The following is a 20,940-nucleotide window of genomic DNA, read 5'->3' on the forward strand; positions in this document are numbered from 1 at the left end:
AAAAAAAAAAAAAAAAAAAAAAGAAACGTGTTGGGGAGCTTAAAAGAGACACAGCAAACAAAGTAACTTATGCCAATGAAATTTCTGAGAATAATTCTCATTATCATTCTAGAAGACCCACATGATCTGATTCCAACACAGGCTACCTGGTGTTGCATTCCGTGAAAATCTATTTTAATAATGAAAACTCTATTTCATTGTAACTCTATTCTGTGCGCTGCCTCCGATTTACTTCCTGTAGGCAAAGGTCTACCACAAGCTGGAAGTGCTAATATAAGTACAAAATCCCTGGTAACCATCATTTTTTAAGAATATGCTCATTAAACAGAAAGCAAAAAAGTCTGGAAACCCCCTGCTTCCCAGGCAGCGTTGCTCGTACTGAAGGGCGGTGCTCCCCTGGTACTTGGTTTCCAGGGATGCAGAGTGAACGCCCGCACAGGTTAGGGCCTTTGGGCCTGAGGCTTTCCACGAAATGCAACAATCTGTTGTTTGTTTCCCGTAGGTGTCCCCTACATTTCAGTAGCACATTCAAGTACAGGATAATCGTAAACCGGAAATGTGTGCTTAATATGGGAAAACGTAGACTGAAGAGTCAGCAGATGTCTAGAGGGCTCAGTTGGACAGACCAAGTTGCATTTAAGAGGTTGATTGGATTTCTTTTTTCACTTTTGCAAATAAGGTGATTTAAATGAATCTCTCATAGGAAGTTTGCAGGTTTGCCAATTAATGCATGGCTCTTTTAGTCACAGATTACCTGTACATCATCATAAATACCCGGAGGAGCAATAAGAGACAAATGTGCTCTCCTGAATAAGTTACATAACAGAGCCGCTTAAAATAGAGATGACTTCACTTAAATGAAAGTTGATAAACACGGCTTCTCCTGTCCAAAGCCTAACCTTCTGCGTGTACTGGAGATCCCAGTCACTCTTGCCTGTTAAGGATTTGGCTCCTGCGGGCATCCCCTTTCTCTCCTGCACTAGGAGCTTCTCCTTCTCTTCCTGGATCACTGCCATCAGCATTCGAATCCCCTGTATCAGCTAGAAAATGCCGCATATTAAACGCCCCCCCATCCTAAGTCCATCTCCAGCTTCACTCCTCTGCTCCTCCTCACAGCAAGATTTCTGTAAGGAGTTCTCTATACTCTCTTTCTGCTGTTTGCCACCATTCTCTCCTGAACCCACCCCCAAGCTGGCTTTTCTTCCCCTAGCTCAGCTCCAGTGAAAGCAACCTGGTTAAATCCAGCACTCAGTTCCTGGGACCTCTCAACCCCATTTACACAACTGATCACTCCCTCCTTGCAGCACTGCAGCACTTATCACTCCCACCTGGCCCTCTTCCCCTTTGCTGTTGGTCTTGATGAGTCTTCTTGCTTGCTTCCTTTTTCTTCCTTCCCTTCCCTTCCCTTCGCTGATGACATCCCAATTCATTTCTTTGGTTCTGATATTGGCTGAGTTCCTGACCCACAGGGTAGGTATACTTGACCTCTCTACTTGGAAGGCCAGTTGAAACTCTGCCCAGGCTCTTCCTTTTCCCAGTAAAGGTGCCACCACACAGTCCCTCAGCCCGACACCCAGGGGTCTCTCTTACCACCTCGCCATCCCCTGCCACACACATCCAACCCAGCTGCGATTCCTGCCTGCTCTATGCAGGATTTGATCACTGCTCACCACCCTATTGCTGCAACTCTGGCCCAAGCTGCCAGCATCTCTTATCTGGATTTGAGCTAAAGATCCCTAGCTGCTTTCTCTTCTCTACCCAGAAGACACACATTATATCATGTTGATTCCCTGTTCTAGACCCTCCAATGGCTTGGAATAAAACCCAAACTAACTCCTTTTTGTAACACATAGGAGACCACAAAAGACCTGGTCCCATTTATCTGTCTAGCCCTCTCACACCGATAACTCTGTCCAGGTGCCCTCCACTCCAGCCACTTAAGCAGCAATGCCATACCTTGGGCATAACACCCTGGGTCCTTCCTGGGGGTCCTTGCATCTGCCATTCTCTCTGCCCAGCAGGTGCTTCCTCCAGATTCCCCCACGCCACTCACTGGCTCCATGGGCTCAGATACCAGCTCCTCAGAAAGAACCTACTCAGCCATCCTTTATAAAATAACCCTTGCTCACTGTCTAGCCCTTTACTCTGCTTTATTTTTCTTCACAGCACTTATTACCTGAAATTATAGCCTATATGTATTTATTAACCCATTTATTATAATTCTTCCCAATTTAAATGTAATTTGATGGGGCAGGAACATAATTGTCTTATTCAAGTTTGCATCCCTAGCGACCAAAACAGTGACTGGCACATAAGAGACACTCAATAAACAATATTTTGAATGAAATAAAAGACAATAAATGTGGCTAGGAAAAGTATTAGGTATATGTTTTTCTTATCATACTCTTAAGTCATTATCAAATCAACTGTAAAATAACTTAGATGAGAAGAGGAAATATTGTGGGAACGAACAAAGAGGGAGAAAATGCTCTGAAGATACTTGCTCTAAAAAATACTAAATACAGTTTAAAGCCATAGTAATTAATAATGTGTTACCACTAAAAATATATCACAGAGGTAAACAGAATAGCTGCAATATCTATAAAGGAAGCCCTGGTATGTATAAAACTTATATTATGAAGTAAACGTCACAAGCCAATAAATAAAGGACAAATAATTTTTTAAAAGGTATTGGGCAAATCAGGGATTTGAGAAAACTCCAGTTAGGTCCTAATCCAGCATGATACAACAAGAATGACAACAAAATGCTGGACCAACCAAAAAAATTGTAACTCTGATGGTCACTGCTCCTTTACTCTTCCCCCACAAAAGGAAAAAAAAAAAAAACTGGATTGGATTTTTTTTTTCCTGGTCACTTGAGCACATCTAGATCACCCATTAGATTTTCTCTGGGACCTGCAGTTTGGCTTTAGGATTGATCAATCAAAATTCCAGTGGCATTAGAAGTAAATTATAAAAAGCTATGACAAAAATAGAAGTAAATATTTAATGGATCTTGGGGGTAAGAAAGGCCTTCCAAAGCATACTGTTTATAGAAAAAAAAATTCAATAATAGTGACCACATTAAACAAATAAAAAAAACAAAAATACTTTTGAATGTTAAGAAACATAAACAAATGGAAAAGGCAATTCTTAAACTAGAAATAATCCAGAAAATATTTCTCAGACTAATAAACTTAATATTTTTAGAAAATACATCAATCACTCCTACAAATCAGTTACCTCATGAAGAAAATAAGGAAAATAATGTTTGCTTTGTGGCAGTTGGTAACTGACAAGCACTTGGTAGATATTCAGCAAGTCATACTTAATAATAAATTTAAAAGAAAAACACCAATCTTTCCATAGAAAAAATAAAATGACAAAAACAAGAGGTTAGCAAGTAGTGAAATTAAACAAATAAATGTAGATTAAAATCCTGGCTTATCATTTTTACTGGGCAATTTAAAAAATACTCAATATTCAAAACCTGTTTTCAAATTATTGATAATAATGTAAATTGATAGAACCCTTCTTGAAGATATTTAGTCCATACTACCCAAAGCACTCTACAGACTTAATACAATTCATATCAAAATTCCAGTGGCATTTTTTTACAGAAATAGAAAAAGCAATCATAAAATTCATATGAAACTACAAAAGAACCCAGAGTAGCAAAAGAAGAAGAGCAAGAAGAACAAAACTGGAGGCATGTCACTTCCTGATTTCAAATTATATTACAAAGCTATAGTGATTGAAACAGTATGGTACTAACATGAAAACAGACATTCAGACCAACGGAACAGATTAGAGCCCCGATATAAAACCACCCACATACAGTCAACTAAATCTTCAACAATGGTACCAAGAACACACAATGGTAAATGATAGTCTCTTTAATAAATAGTCCGGGGAAAACTGGATATTCACATGCAAAAGAATGAAATTGAACCCTTATCTTACACTATACACAAAAATCAACTCAAAACGTATAAAGATTTAAATGTAAGACCTGAAACCATAAAACTTCTGGAAGAAAACATTGGGAAAAATCTTCTTTACATTTGTCTTGGCAATGATTTTTTGGATATGTATGACACCAAAGCACAGGCCACAAAAGCAGAAATAAACAAGTGGGGCAACATCAAATTAAAAACCTCTACACAGCAAAGGAAACAATCAACAAAATGACAAGGCAACCTGCTGAATGGGAGAAAATATTTGCAAACCATTTACCTGATAAAAAGGTAATGTGCAAAATATATAAAAAACTCATACAACTCAATAGTAAAAAAAAAATTCTGATTTTAAAGTGGGCAAAGCTTAAACAGTGATGTATGTCAATTATTTCTCAATAAAACTACATTTTTAAAAATGCACAAAGAACCTGAATAAACATTTTTCTAAAGAAGACCTACAAATTGCCAACAGGTATATGAAAAGGTGCTCAGCTTTACTAATTAACAGGGAAATACAAATTAAAAACCACAATGATATATCACCTCACACCTGTTAGGATGACTGCTATTAATAAAACAGAAGATAACAAGTGTTGGCAAGGATGTAGAGAAAAGGGAACCCTGGTACACTATTGGTGGGAATATAAATCGGTACACCCATTATGGAAAACAATATGGAGGTTCCTCAAGAAGTTAAAAATGGAACTACCATATATTCCAGGAATCCCACTTCTGGATATTTACACAAATAAGTTTAAATCAGGGTCCCAAAGAGAAACCTGCGCTCCCATGTTCATTGCAGCATTATTCACAAAAGCCAAAGTATGAAAACAACCTAAATGTCCATCAACAGATGAACAGATAAAGAAAATGTGGTATGTAGATATAATATTATTCAACCTTAAAGAAGGAAATCCTGCTATTTGTGACAACACGGATGGACCTAAAGGATATTATGCTGTGTGAAAAAAAACTGGACAAGGAAAGACAAATACAGTATGAACTCATTTATATGTGTAATCTAAAATAGTTGAACTCATACAAATAGAGAATAGAATGGTGGTTGCCAGGGACTAGGTGGAGGGGAAAATGGGGAGGTGATAGTCAAATGGTACAAAGTAGCATTTATGCAAGATAAATAAGTTCTGGAAATTCACTATATAGCATGGTGCCTATAACTGAAAATGTGGTACTATAAAATTAAAATTTGCTAAGAAGGTAGATCTCATGCTGTATTCTTACTACACATACATACACACAAAATAATAATAATAATAAAGGAGGCAGGAGGAAACTTTGGGAGGTGATGGATATGTTTATGGCCTGATGGGGTGATGGTTTCACAGGTATATACTTACCTCCAAACTCATCAAGTGGTATACATTAAATATGTACAGCTTTTTACATGTCAATCATATCTAAATAAAGTTTTTCTTTAAAAAAAGCAATATAGTGTATTTCATCTTATCTGAGTGTAAGGTACAGCACAATTGTAAGTATCACTAAAAAAAAAGAACAAATAAACAAAAACAAGCTAACAACATGATATGCCATCATCTGTAAAATGCATGTGAATTGCAGAGATGAAAAAAAAGTAAAAAGGTGGGCAATTTAGAACAATGAGATATGTTATTGCAAGAATCTTAATATAGAAAGAAAATCAAACTCATTCACCCACTGATTTTCAATAATAGTTGGCACAGTGGGTTGAATGGCAGCCCCCCAAAATATATGCTCACATCCTAATTCCCCAGAACCTGTGAATGTGACTTTCTTTTGGGAAAAGGATTTTACAGATGTAATTAAGCTTAAGATCTCTAGATGAGATCACCTGGGACTATCCCGGTGGCCCTAATTCAATGACCAGTGTCCTTATAAAAGACACGCAGAGGAGAGACACACGGGGAGAAGAGGAGGAGGCCACGTGAAAACACAGGCAGAGACTGGACTGATGCAGCCACAAGATAAAGAAGGCCAGGAGCCACCAGAAACTGGGAGAGGCAACAAAGGATTGTCCTCTACAGCCCCACAGGAGGTGCAGCCCTGCCAAAACCTGGATTCCAGACTTCTGGCCTCCAGCACTGTCAGAAAAGAAACTTCTATTGTCTGAAGCCACCAAGTTTGCAATAAGTTACTACTGCAGCCTTAGGAAACTCACTCAGGGATATAGTCAAACATTTTCTTAAACAGTGAGGAAAGATAAATGAATAAATGAAGAATGAATGAAAATGTGAGAAAGAAGTTTGAAAGCACATGTACCAAAATGTTGATACTGATTATATTTGAGTGAAATGATCATAGGAGATACATGTTTTCTATAATGTTCTTCTCCATATTTTCCAAATTTTCCACTACAAGCACAAAAATCAGGAAAAAATAATAAGCAGTATCAAAACACAATACTGAAAGAGGTAACTTTTAACAATGAAATTTTTCAACTGTAATCCTACCACCACTATAGCTTAACTATGACTTTTCCTCATGGTCCCTTCTAAACTTTGTCTTTATAATTAAACAAGATATATATTGCCATTCAAATGCAAAGAAGAAACATTTCTTAAAATTTCTCTAATATGAAACTTTGGAAGGATTTACTTCTGTATGTTTTCTCTCTTTAAAATGTGTTCACTTCTTAATGCATCCCTATAATTCTCCTTGAGCCCCTTTTTTTTCATCTCCTACCAAAATATTCCTTATAAATACATTATTAGTGATAAGGCTTAGGCATATCCTATGAAGACCAAAGGCTTACTACTAATAAGAGTGCAAGTTGTCCTGACCCATGCATTTGAATAGTTCAGCTTCTTCACAGCTTTTTATTTTATAGCAATTATTATAATATTTTAATTAACAGACTTTATTTTAGAGTAGTCTTAGATTTACAGAAAAATAAGCAGAAAATACAGAGTTCCCATATATCCCCTAGCACTCCAGCAGGTTCCCCCTCTTATTAACATCTTGCATTAGTGTGGTACATTGTTACAAATGATGAGCCAATATTAATACTGATACATTAAGTCCATAGTTTACATTAGGATTCTGATATTGTATACTCTATGAGTTTTGAAAAAACGTGACTTGTATCCACCATGAGAGCATCAAGACGAATATTTTTACCTCCCTGAAAATCCTCTATATATCCTTCCTACCTCTAAAAACCCTGGCAACCACTGATCTTGTCACTGTTTTCAGTTTTGCCATTTCCAGAATGTCAGAGAGTTGGAATCATAAATATGTAGGCTTGTCAGATTGGTTTCTTTCACTTAGCAATATGTATTTAAGGTTCATTTCATGGCTTGACAGCTCATTTCTATTTAGTGCTAAATATTTCATTGTACTTCATAGATTCTTAAAGAAAGATTCTGAAAAAACGTAAATGGCTTTCTCTATTGCTACGTATGACGCTTCCTGACCTCCACATGTTTACATCAGTGTCTATTTCACTAGCCAACAGACACTTTGACCAAGAATGCAAACTCACTGTAGTCCTGAGGGGAAAGTTTGGCCATAGCAGTGATGTCTAACTAAATTAGTCTCACCTAGATTGTTAAATCATCCCTGTCTGGTCACTGAAGACCAGTTTTCTCTTCATTCATTCAATAGGGGAAAAAAAATAAAGACCTCAAAGAATCCTTCTGAGAGACTCCTTGCTAACGTGGAAAAAATAGGGTGGATAAAAGCTTTATTTCTTGAGATTCAGAGACTAACCTTTTCTCTTATTATATTGTCATTTGCTAGTGGTCCTCTTCAAGAGATTTGGCATATGTTACAATTTCCCATGCTTCCTTTAGCAAAGTAAATTTTTCCTAGAAGGATTTATCAATACTTTTCACACAGTGAGAAGTGTAGGGTTTTTAAAAAATGTATAACAGATTTGTTGAAATATTCTCATCTTTCTTTTTAACATCTTTATTGGAGTATTATTGCTTTACAATGGTGTGTTAGTTTCTGCTTTACAACAAAGTGAGTCAGCTATACATATACATATATCCCCATATCTGCTCCCTCTTGCGTCTCCCTCCCACCCTCCCTATCCCACCTCTCTAGGTGGTCACAAAGCACTGAGCAGATCTCCTTGTGCTACGTGGCTGCTTCCCACTAGCTATCTGTTTTACATGTGGTGGTGTATATGTGTCCATGCCACTCTCTCACTTTGTCCCAGCTTACCCTTCCCCCTCCCCGTGTCCTCAAGTCCATTCTCTACCTCTGCGTCTTTATTCCTGTCCTGCCCCTAGGTTCTTCATAACCATTTTTTTATTATTATTATCACTGCGCTATAAAAACCTCTTGGGCTTTGCTTTTAGTGTCTTGTTTAATTTAACTTTTCTCAAATGACATGGTTCTATCTAATGCTATTTCCCCACTTGTTCTTTAGTAATTCTTTTTTCCTCCTGTGGTTTTTCATGATGTTTCTATGTTGGTTCCTTAAACCTTACAGGTAACTGTAATGATTCATGCAGTAAAGAATTATCAGTGCTAAGCAAAGATAAACACAGAGAATCTGTAATGCAAGAAAGGGGCAGAGAAGCATCCCAGGCCCTTATTCGTTTTTGCATCCATTCCTACCCCACCTCTCACTTCCCAATTAAGATTTAATTTTTAGATAATTCTCCCTGAAGCATCAGAATACAACTTCATATCACTTAACTACATTCCTTCACAAGTGCAGAAATGTAAAAGTTCTACAATGCTCTTTCATGGGGCATCTCAAAAAATAGGCAGGAAACACACTTAAGAGAAAGCTGATTTCAAGCCATCAGGCCAACTGGGGTATGCTAATTTGAACATATTACACGATTGAACCTCATTTTGTAGTCATAGATGGTTGAGATTTCAGAAATTTAGGCTATATATTCTTATTTCAGTTCAAAGTGCTACATTATTTGAGTCTATGAATCTTTTCATTCACAGATTATGTAACATACGGAAGCATACATGAGAAAACCTCTACTGCAGTTTTATTCTATTAATCTTGTGCTTTCTACCAATGCCTCCTGTCACTCTTGTCAGGTATTTATAGACAACTAAACAAACACTTTAAAAGTATAGGCACTCCAGTGATCATTCGTGATACTAAATGACACTGGAACTCCAGTTATTAGGGCCTGATCCATTTGAATGCCTAATTCATTGGGGTTGTAAAGAAGAGAGATAGATGGTTTGGTAAACAGATCAGGAATGGCTGCAAATAGGAAGCAAAAGGAGATGATGGAGAAGTGAAATCAGGTGAAAGTACAAAATGAAAATCAAATTAAGCTAAAATCCTGAGTATCAAAGACATCTGGCAATAAGAAAAACAAGGGAGACTACAAAAGACCAAATTAAAGCTTGCAGGAAAAATGAACAGGGAAAACAGGAAAGGCCAGCTGTTAAATTGCTGTGTTTATGTGGAAGGAAGTGAGTGGATGGAGATGTTCATGGTGATGAGAAATGAATCCACGGGGCTATGTATATTACTACCTACCCAATTCAGCCTATGATACATCTGAAATATACGAAACACCAAGTTATCAGGATCCTCTTGTCAGTGGTGGTTCTAGATCTTATTTATAGGAAAGAGTTAGGGGTAGCAATTTGGTTGGAAGAGAAAACCAAGGGATTAATCATTTAATTATGTTTTTATGTGAGTGGCATTATTGTCCTTAAATGTAAATTAGAGAAAAATAAATATAACACACTTTACTAAAGAGGCTCTAGTCACAGTTTACATAATATTTTTAAATACTTATAGTTCATATTAAAATATTTTATTTTTATGAGATGGCAGCACCCAGGGATACTTCTGGCTGCAAGTTGCAGAACATTCGGCTAAATTTTTAATTATCTTAAAAATTAAGAAGCCAGAAGACATGCAATTCTAAATTTGGTGCAGCAACTCAACAGTTGCTGCACCAAACTGAGTTGCTTTCTGTTCCACCATCATCAGGGCATTGTAGGTTTGTCCTTGGGTATATCACCATGATGTCAAGACGTCTACTGAAGCTGAAGCATCACACCCTCCCCCAGCAGCATTCAAGAAAAGAAGGAGAGAACCGTCTTTAAGGCTCTGCTTTTTTTTTTTTTTAACATAGGAGAAAATCTGTCCCAGGACCCTTTCTTTACATCCCAGTAACCAGAACTCAGTCATATCTACCCTTAAACCAAACAGAAGCAAAGAGGAATAGGACTGCCAAGACTGGCTTGTACAGATCACTAATCATGCCCTTGGAGGCTGAAGAGCCTACATTGCCTAACAAAACACAGCTGTGGTGTCACCAACTGGGAAGAGTCACAGGCTGCCACACAGCTGCAAGGGGCTTATGCAGAAGTGCAAGAATTAAAGCCACTCACCAGCACATCCCCGGGTACCATCATTCTCTCATTGTATCAGGGATGGATCCTTGCTTCAGCCATAGCTTTCTGCATTTTTAGTCAACCTGCGAGAATAAGAAAAATGTAAAATTAGTCTGGTCTCTAGGCATTCAAAGATGGCAATGTATTTCACATACATTGAGAATTGCTGCTGAAGAAGTAGATGATAAGTAATTCAAAGTTACACCTGGACTCAGATATGGGCCTTTAGTCATGACCAGGCAAAACCTCTTTCCTGATTTTTCCTCAGGAAAATGATTATTCCATGGCATGATTTCAGAGGTAACAGCAAGGTTCACCTCTGTCCTCCTGCTGCCTAGAATTCCTTGTAACTGGAATCATACCTTTAGAGGTCTATTTCTTAGACTAGGAAACTCACTCATGTTAAAATGGAATTTCTGGAGGATGGATAATTATTTAAACTCTACATTATTACACAGCAGTGTGAACTAATTTTGTGTTGTTTCTGAGAACTAGTTTTGGTAAGCAGAAGAGAGAGGTGGGATTATAATGAAGATTCCAAGATATTAAGTTGGAACTAAATTGGTAGGGAACAGGAGAAACACATTAAAGGCATCAAAGACCCACTCCAAAAGAACAAAAACTAATTTCAATTTCAAACTCTCAATCTTTGAGTCTTTGTGCATTTTTATTAGAAAATGAGAATTGGATTATCCTATACTGAAAAGAAAATTACTTTTGTTTTTTTTGAGATTTTCTGTTTTCTCTTATTCTTGATAAGTAGTGACAGTTTTCTGGAGGGTTTTCCCTTTTTTTAAAAAAATAAGTTTCCCTAAAATTGTTCTAGAATCTAGGTATGGCTCAAAACCTGGCAAAAAGTGGACTCTAGCTGTAAATTACACAGTAATAGTATAATACGATGGGCCCAGGCATTGAGATGGCCATTTCTGGGATGCAGAAGGATGTGGAATGGAATCCAATTATAAAATCTTAAAATTATCTTCTGGTTAGGTCTCGAACCACTGAAACCTACAATTTTCTCTCTAATTTTGATAAAAGACTAATAACTTCTTTTTTTTTAACATCTTTATTGGAGTATAATTGCTTTACAATGGTGTGTTAGTTTCTGCTTTATAACAAAGTGAATCAGTTATACATATACATATGTTCCCATTAATAACTTCTTATACCTACTCTGACACAAGCTTCAAACAATATAAAACCTAGAAATTTAAGTTGAAAATAAAATTCACAGTCACTTCATTTAGGCGCAACTAAGTAAAAATAGTTATTTGAAATTTTAATGAATTTATCAGAAGATATATTCGTGTAACTGATATTACCACAGCTCCCTCTCACCCTTATATGTAAGGTGACCAACTTGTTTTGGTTTGTCAAGGACCTTCCTAGTTTTAGCACTGACAGTCCTATAACCCAGGAAACTGGGATGGTTGATCATACCACCTGTATGGAACACATCAACACTGGGAAAAGAAAATATTGCTGTAATTTCATTGATTAGCTAACATTTACAACAGCATGTTGGATAATACAGTGTATGTTTCGATTCACAATACTCATTAGAACCCAACAACTTCTTTTTAAGCCACTGAATCAACATAATCATATTTTTCTATTCTGCAACATATAAGAAAATTGTGATATTCATGGAATAGCACATGCACAGATTTCTAAGAGCACCTGGAGGTGAGGTGCTGTATTTAGTGCCCAAGACAAAAAACTATTGTTGTCATTTGAATTTTCTAAGACCCTGAAAGAAACTTATGCTCAGGCTTGTGAAGCCAAAAGGAAATATGTAATTGTGTAACGATTTCATGAGTCTGGGTAACCATGAGCAGCCATACTGGTAAAGTAAGCAAAGCTCAATTTGGGGCAGCTGAAAAATTCTCATTGTCCATACAACTTGTTTGAAATTCAAAACATAATCTTCATAAGAGCCCTGCAAGTCATGCCTTATCATCCCCGGAGGCTCAGTTAAGGTAAGTAACTTGACCAAATTCATGCAGCTAATCCACAGTACAGCTAGGCTTGAACACAGATCTGTCCGTCCCTACAGATCATGGTCCTCCCATTCCACCACCTCTTTCTGCCCAGCACAGCCTAAGGATCTTCTGAGGAAAAAGACACCATTTAAAATAAATAGGGGCTTCCCTGGTGGCGCAGTGGTTGAGAGTCCGCCTGCCGATGCAGGGGACACGGCTTCATGCCCCGGTCTGGGAGGATCCCACATGCCGCGGAGCGGCTGGACCCGTGAGCCATGGCCGCTGAGCCTGCGCATCCGGAGCCTGTGCTCCGCAATGGGAGAGGCCCGGGTACCACAAAAAATAAAAAAATAAATAAATAAATAATACAAATCTATAATATATTTATGAACATGATGACAGTCAGCTCCCTCTATTTGAAAACTCATGAGTTGAGCAGTGATGGCATATGAATAGATCTACATTTTTAGTATGAGTGTTTCACTGCTGTGATTGGTCTTATTCTTATTGTTTAGGTGTGCAGAGCAAGACAGTTTCTCTGTGGAAACTACTCAATGAAGAAAAAAGAGCAAGAGCCAACTGCTAGAACAGCAGCAACAGATCCACACTTTTCTTGCTCCTGAATCTGCACTGTCAGATTATTTCTCGTACTTTCCTGGGAAAAGAAGAACATATTCTGCTATTGGGCATGAAGCACATACAAAAATCACTCCAGTCTCAGAAGCAGTGGTGGCCCCTTGCCCATTGTGTACAGGCACAAATGTTTCCTCTTCTTTCCATGACTTAGGGAATTAGTGAGGGATGCCACGTGGTTCTCAGTAGAGCACAGTGATTAAGGGAGTGGTTTCTGGAGCCACATTACCATCTGGACCACTTGGTCAAGTTACTTCAGCTCTGGGCCTCAGTTTCCTCACCTGTAAAATGGTGATGATCAATTGCTCTCAATGTCGTTGTGCAATTACTTACACAACATACTTACAATATAGACAGGCATACAGTAAGTGCTCCATAAGTTTTAGCTATTGCTATTTTCCAGCCAAGGGCACACAACATTCATAAAAAGCCATTTGAGTCCCAGAGTCCAGAGTACATAGTACGAGGCACCAGAGATACAACAGGTTTAAGATGTGTCTTGGTATTTAAGAATATTACAAACCAACTAAGAAGACAAGAAATGTAAATAAAAAAGACAAACAACAATCAAAGTAGGACCAGTGATTATCAAATTTGATTGTTGACAGACACTACTAGACAGATACTATTATTTACTCTTCACAGATTAAAAATAAATAAATAAAGCTCACAGAGGTCACCCCTGCTTTTCTCTGCATCCTGCCTCATTACATACAAAGGACTGTGACCTCCGTCTCTCCATCCCAACATCCCGTGAAGTCAAAAGAGCAAGTAGGAAAATCTTGGCGATCTTATCCAAGAAGGGAAGCATTTGAGAAAGCCAAGATCAGCCTGGGGAAGCTGACTAAAGGATGCTGTATGCCAAGATCATACAGGCATTTCCATTGTTAGTGCTGGTCAGTCTCAAGCTCTGGTTCATCTCCATCGTCATCCTTCTTTCTTCCATGGTACAAACTTCAGGGATCCAGTGAGCTCTCCTTCAGTGCTGCCATTCACTCACCCAGTTCTTGCACAATTGTCTCCATCTCCTTCAAACTGCTGAGCAGTTGGATGATTTCCCTCCTTTTACCATCCCTTCCCCAATCTCCCCCAGTCTCGCAGCTTCTGGAGGCCAGCTCATCGATCCTATGTCTTTAAGCTGTTAAATGCCACTCGGTTTGGGATAACAGGAACTAACAAATAATGAACAGGAGAAAGAAAACAAGTTTGAGAATCTTACAAAGTTCTTACAGTCGTGGTTGCTGGCTGATAGTTCCTCACGCCCTTTCAAGAAATTAACAAGGAAGACTGTGTGTTCGATCCTCTGCTTTAGATCCACAGAATAGAGTTGATCTCTGTTCTCCCTTCTTTCTTCCTCACTTTCCGAGACATAAAGATTCTTTTGAATGAATGAACCAACCAGCAAATACACTATATTGTTGGTGGTCGAAAACAGAACAAATCAACTCAATCTGAAATGAAAGTAGACTCATACCGAAGGCTTTGAAAGAGTTGGAAAAGTTATTCTCCATCACAAAGGTCCTCCATGGATAAACTGAGGCAACAAATCAAATACTTTACAAATAAAAAGGCAGGCGATGGAACCCTGGAAGAGCTGAATGTTGGGAAATTGCATATATCTAACATGGTCTTCAAATCTGAAGCAGAAAGCATCAATATTAATTTTGATAATCCATAGGGACACTAAAACCACTGGGAAAAAATTAAAAGTATTACTCAGCTTGAATCTGTCCAGCTGATTGTCTCTACAGGCTGAATTTTTTGGATAGCTTCACTTGCTTATTCAATTTGAATATTTTATTTATTTATACTCACTTGTGTTTCAAACAGGATTAAGGAAGTTCAAATCGCATAGATGGATGGAGACCAAAAACAAAAACTGATAATAATTGTTAACATGTCAAGCTTAGGAGGCGGAGGGAGAGAAGAATGGCTCCTCAGACCTGAAGCAATCATATTTCTGAGAAGGATCCCTCTCAACACATAGAAAGATGTGATTTGATGGGAAATAGAATAATAAACAGTTTCATCTTCATTAGAAGTAAAATCTCAAACCATCTCTATTTAAAAAAAAAACTGTACTTAAAATGACATGCATTTTATTTTACTAAAGTATAGGACATTAAGCAAAGGTTTGGTTGCCTTGGTTACAAATTGTTGTCATAGAAGATGCACATCTCACAAAAAAAGGAGATATAGAATGCTTTCAATATACTCTGCGCATTATAGAGTAATGGAGAAATTTTAAAATAAACTGGACCAAGCATTCATTTTTGTACTGTTAAGAGATATGTCCAGGCTTGAGCAAAGGATACCTTATGCTACTTTGTATATTCTTGAGCTCCTACAAGCCTTCCTAAAATGTCTTGCAATGTACTGCCAACCACAAAGGTTTTAAGGAAAGTTTTTAAATTTGAGTGATTTTCTATATGTGTTTTTTCTTAATTCAGTGCCCCACAGTTGTACTCCTAATTGCCCAAATGACTAATAAGAACCTAGCTAAATATTATCAACGCATCTATTATATGATAAAGACACGAATCTAGTATATGAAGAAAGTAAATGTTTTTTCCTTTTACATTCTGTCAGAGTCCATTTAATCAAAAGGGGGTTTAGAAAGCCAATCTCCCAAAATGTAGTCTTCTTAATCAATTGATAAACAGCTCACTAAAGGAAAAAGGTAAACTTTGAGGATCCTATAAGAGAAAGAGTAAATTGGTTCATAATTCACATTAGAATTATTACCATAGACTAGGAGAGGGCTGTTCAAAAAATAAGAAACTTCACCGAGTAGGACAGTCAAGGAAAAGATCAAGGGCAAATACACAGGTGAGAATCCCATCTCTATCTCAAAATTTGTCTCTTTATTATTAATAATTTGGGTTATTTAAAATAATAAAATTTTGAATTGAATTTTAAAATGTCACCTAGAGAAAAGTGCCATCAATATTCTGATGTACTTCCTTCCCAATTTATTTTGATGAATTTTTTACATACTTAATAAGTGTTTCCTAATAGGATAGCACACTCATCATAAACACCTTTAAAAGCTATAAAACGTGTTCCACATGTTGAAGGTATCATAATTTGCTTTTACATTCCTCTACTTTAGAACATTTATGTCTTTAATAAATGTTGTTACTATATGAACCCTCTCTTGATGTCTTTGCAATGTAGAAAGAGGAAAAAAGAAAGGGTCAGAGAGACAGCAACTCTTAAAAGAAGAAATACCACACTAAAAACAACCCCAGCACGTAATGTATGATATGTACGTTAAGATCTCATTTATATATTGTAATACATATTTTGTTTATATATGTTTATATGGTTATATTACATATATAAAATTAGGAATAAATAGAGTTTAATTTACATATGCTGATTTGTAAGGGTGTCAAGCTATACAACAGGGCTGGTAACAGGTGTCAGGAGTGGAAGATGATTGACTGTTATGTAGCTTAACTTGTTAAAATTAGTAAGTCTACTTTTTGTACTTTCAAAAGGGTCAAGTAAAAATATTTTATAATAACCTTTAAAAATATGTATAAAAAAAGGTTAACCAGAAAAAAACTTGGATGTAGGCATATATGCAATTTGACCGAAATTACTTTTTAAAAATCCAAATATTTAAAACAACTGAACAGAAGAATGATTATCTCTGGATGTTGGAGAAATAGGTAATTTTTCCTCACGTTCTTATGCTTTACTTTTTCTAATATCTTATAATACATATGAATTCATTCTGTAGTGGAGAAAAACACAGTCTACACTTCATTAAAATAAAAAGCATACCTGGCTCTGATTCCAGTCTGTTGTTCTTTAGCTGTGAACTGGACAAATCACTTGACCTCCCTAATCCTCATTTTCATCATCTGTAAAGACAATTAACAACGTCTGCTCTGCCTACCTGATGCATTTTTGTAAGAATTAAATAAAAGGGGCTTCCCTGGTGGCGCAGTGGTTGAGAGTCCACCTGCCGATGCAGGGGACACGGGTTCGTGCCCCGGTCCGGGAAAATCCCACGTGCCGCGGAGCGGCTGGGCCGGTGAGCCATGGCCGCTGAGCCTGCGCGTCCGGAGCCTGTGCTCCGCGACGGGAGAAGCCACAACAGTGAGAGGCCGGCGTACCGAAAAAAAAAAAGAATTAAATAAAAATGCTTGTGAAAGTACTATATATATCACAATATTCTGTACAAATATAAAATATCGTTATTGATTTAACTAGACCAATGATTTAACTAGATGGGTAAGTAAAGAGAAGAAAGGAAAGATAAATACACTTTCTTCTACTCCTTAGCAGCTACCCAAGTATAATGCAGCAAGCTACACTTAAAGGATGCTGCGAAGAAGGGGAAGAAGAATGGGGGTGAAGTGGGGAGGAAGGAACTGCAGATATAAAAGAAAAAACTGCTTACAGACTTTTCTTTTGTAATTATTGCCAAAGCCAAAAGTGAAATTCCTTCACTGCTGTGTCATACACCCCTAAGGACATTATGATCAGATGCTAAGAGCACCCCAGACTGCCAGCTGTTCCTCCTACCTGATTAGATGATGAAAAAAGACAGTTGTTAAGTAGTTTCTCAGTTTAGCCTTATCCTTCTTTCCTATATTGCCTTGTTATATATCCACCAAAATAAGTACTTTACCAAAACTGGTCACATGCTGTCAATGGTATAATCCATTCTATTTTGAAATAAACTAGATATTAAAAATTATTTGACTCTCCTGACTAAATACTTCTCCATAAATAAAAACAAAACTTACAAGAATTAGTGTTACATTAATACAATCTGAAAACATGAATCACTTTTTATTTTTTCAAAAAGTAATCTCAACTAGATCACTTAGCACATTTAAACGTGTTGAACTATTTTGATTATTTCAAAAATCAGATTTTATGCAAGATACCAAAAGTCCACTAGTTTTTCCAGTGATTAAAAAATGCTTTTCTGAACTAAGAAGCTGGGTCAAATCCCATTATCAAAAACCATCATTCATTTTAAATTAGAATTTTAAGACTCCTGTTTTGATTTAGCTTCTGTAATGCATTTCTTTTTCCAGAAACGATTCTTCCTTGATATTACGGACTATTACTTGATTTTACCAAAGTTTCTGTAGCCTGCAGGGTAAGCCTTCTCTAGTCTGACTGCTATGCCCAGGCCTAAAGGACAGGTGAATAGATTTCAGCAACAAAAGTAAAGAATACATGGAGGCGCCCATGGTCTCACAGTGGGTGATAATTAACTTCTCTGGGGCTTAGTTTCCTAATCTGCAGACAAATATTTGAGTAGATCAGTGTATTCTGAGGCATACTGGCCCCACAAGATGGTCCATGAAAGATGGGCGGGGGTGGAGTGGGATAAGGGGGATGGTTAAACACAGTGAACTTGAGCAATCCTGTACCCTGTGTTCCCTGTTAGAGAGGCAGCGTGGATTAGCCAAGCGGATACTTAGAAGAAACCTTTGTAATTCATCCTAAGTCACTGTTTCCGCAGTTCACTTAAGCATGCAAATATTTTGTCGTCGTTTTACAGAGAAGGTGGGGATAGTGAGAACCTTGAACACTGGAATACACTTTGAGAAACTAAATTTTATAATTATTAGCATCCCGTCTAGCCCTGGAATTTTCTGATGCTATGTTGGTCTATTAAAAAGTAGTGAGATGTGTCCTGATTATAAGACAATTATGTCAGCAAACTTTACAATATTATGTCAGAAAATTTACAATATGGTGAAAAATAAAAGACTAATAAAATTCCTACTGAAAATGATTAATGCCAAATACTCCCATTTACTGATATTCCACACCACAAAGAGCTGTCAAACAGCAATATAAATCAAGGGGAAGATGGAATAGATATAAGATTATTAAGCATTAAAGGTTACTGCTTTCACATCTCAAATAAGGAGGCTTTATACAGTAGTATCCTTTTTCTTGTGCAGAGAACATCTTTATCATTTGCCAAATACATAAAATGAAGAGTCAGAAAAAGTATCTTTAAATAGATGCTTCCACTTTATAGATACCTGTGGTTGTAAGGTTGATGTATATCCAGTATATGGGTGGACAGTGCAGAGTAAATTACAGAGAAAAAGAACGAATCAAAAGGAACCCAAAGCATATCTGTTCCCCAGCACTTAGAGAAGCTGGAATGAGATATGGTGCGGAGTCACCTTGGAGACCAGGGTCAAGGGAAATCATAACAAAATTACTTTTTAGTGACATTCTAATGGCTTGCTAACAGGACCGGAGGAAAAGAAAAGGCAGTGCCGAGATCCTGGGTTTCATTTTTCCCTCAAATATGTTTTTTTCTAAAATTAACCTTAACGTTTGCCTTCAGCTAGATAAATCTAGGTCTAATCCTGGCTCTGTCATTTCATGGCTGTAGTAGCTTGGGCAAATCCTTTGATGTCTCTGAGCATATTTTTCGTGTATGTAAAATTGAGATGATAGTATGTAATTTTCACACAATGTAAAAACTAGAGAGAGTGTAAGTTAAAGTGCCTGACACGCAGAAAATGCTCAATCGACGTAGCAACGGTCATTACACTCTTACACTCTATATGCAGGTCTGAGCTAGGCACAATGGAACGATGCGTGGATTCTGTGGTCCGTTGTACTCCCCCACCATTCTACTTAAGGATACCTCCTCTCATAAAGCTGGCCAGGAGTCTCACATCCATCAGGCTAAGCAATTACCTCCCCCCCACCCCATGCTGTCCCACCACGGTGTGTTATGGTGAACTAGCAAAGGCCATGGGCTTTGACTGTGCTCTGATACGGTGTTCAGCCTATCGCAGGCATAATCTCACTGACTTTCCACAACAGCTGTTACAAATGATGAACCTGTAGAATGAGGATGGTGATGGTGTCACCCAAGGTCACCCTGGCCTCAGAGATGGCACTAAACCAAAAGCCTGTCTGACTTTAAAGCTCATGCCCTTCCTCATCACACTGTACCAGTACTTGTATCCGGATCCATCCGATGAAGTGGTTTTGCTCGAGGCAAGCAGTTCCCAGCCTTTTCCCGAATAGCTTCTCTTTAAAGATAAAAACTATGTAGATATCTATCATATCCCTCCTCAGTGATACTTGGACTTTTTCATTTATTTTTGGATGATGCACAAAGATAAACACTACCCTGATAGCAGATACGCTTTCATACAGATGGGCATGTTATTAGGCATGACAGTAGCCATATACATTAGAAAAATAGATTTGCTATTGTGTGGGAGATAAATTGTTTGCCTAAACCTGAAGCCTAATCATTGGGATTCACTATCTAGCTCTTTCTTAATCCTGCCAAAACTTACATTTGACTTAGAAGGTCTTCTTTTAGATGTGTGGGTTAATCTGTATTTTGAATTATTGTACATTTTAACAGAAAGATTCATCCTCATAGAAATGAAAATTTTAGATATTCTTTTATTTATTCTGTATATTCATATATAAATTCGTAATGCCTGTACTTACTATTTGCCGGGTGCTAATGTCTGCCCTCATAGACTTGTAGTCTATAAGGATGCACGGATAAAGAAGCCAACGAGCAATTAAAATGTATTCTGGAAATTACTATGAAGGGCAGTACAAAGTGCCTTAGGAGGCTGGAAGGGGATGTCTAACCTAATTCAGGGTACAAAGCAAAGCCTCCAGGAGGGAGTGATGATATCTAAGTTATGGCAAGAAGAATGGTAGGAAACAGTCAAATGAAAGTACCTATGAGGAAGGAGTAGGGTATGGATGAGAGAAGGGGATGGTGGATTTAGGGAATCAAAGAAGCTTGGTATACGATAAAGATAAAACGTGAGGAATACAGTGTCCTTAAATGAGGCTGGAGACTGTGGCACAAGTCTTAAAGGTCCCTGTAAAGGAGTCTAGATATCATGTGGTCTGACTGACACGAAGCGAAAACTACTATACTTCTTTAAATTGCCCAACACAGATGCCAACTGCATCTGCCTTGTGCAGATCCAACTCTGTGCCAGAGCTCTTATAAATCCAAATCCTGGTGCTTCACCTTTACCAATCCACCT

General features: G+C 37.6%; 1 long non-coding RNA gene across 4 annotated transcripts in view; it reads right to left on the minus strand.

Annotated features, from left to right (window-relative positions):
• The window catches only part of LOC114487255 (uncharacterized), a 364,849-nt gene that overhangs the window by 250,200 nt on the left and 93,709 nt on the right, over positions 1 to 20,940 (minus strand). For all 4 annotated transcript variants that reach the window (XR_008618448.1, XR_008618447.1, XR_008618446.1 and 1 more), the window contains one exon: positions 10,290 to 10,375. This is a non-coding gene — a long non-coding RNA (uncharacterized lncRNA). The remainder of the gene's footprint in view (positions 1 to 10,289; positions 10,376 to 20,940) is intronic.

Source organism: Physeter macrocephalus, chromosome 11 (assembly GCF_002837175.3).
Source record: "Physeter macrocephalus isolate SW-GA chromosome 11, ASM283717v5, whole genome shotgun sequence".
In the NCBI taxonomy this organism is placed as follows: domain Eukaryota; kingdom Metazoa; phylum Chordata; class Mammalia; order Artiodactyla; family Physeteridae; genus Physeter; species Physeter macrocephalus.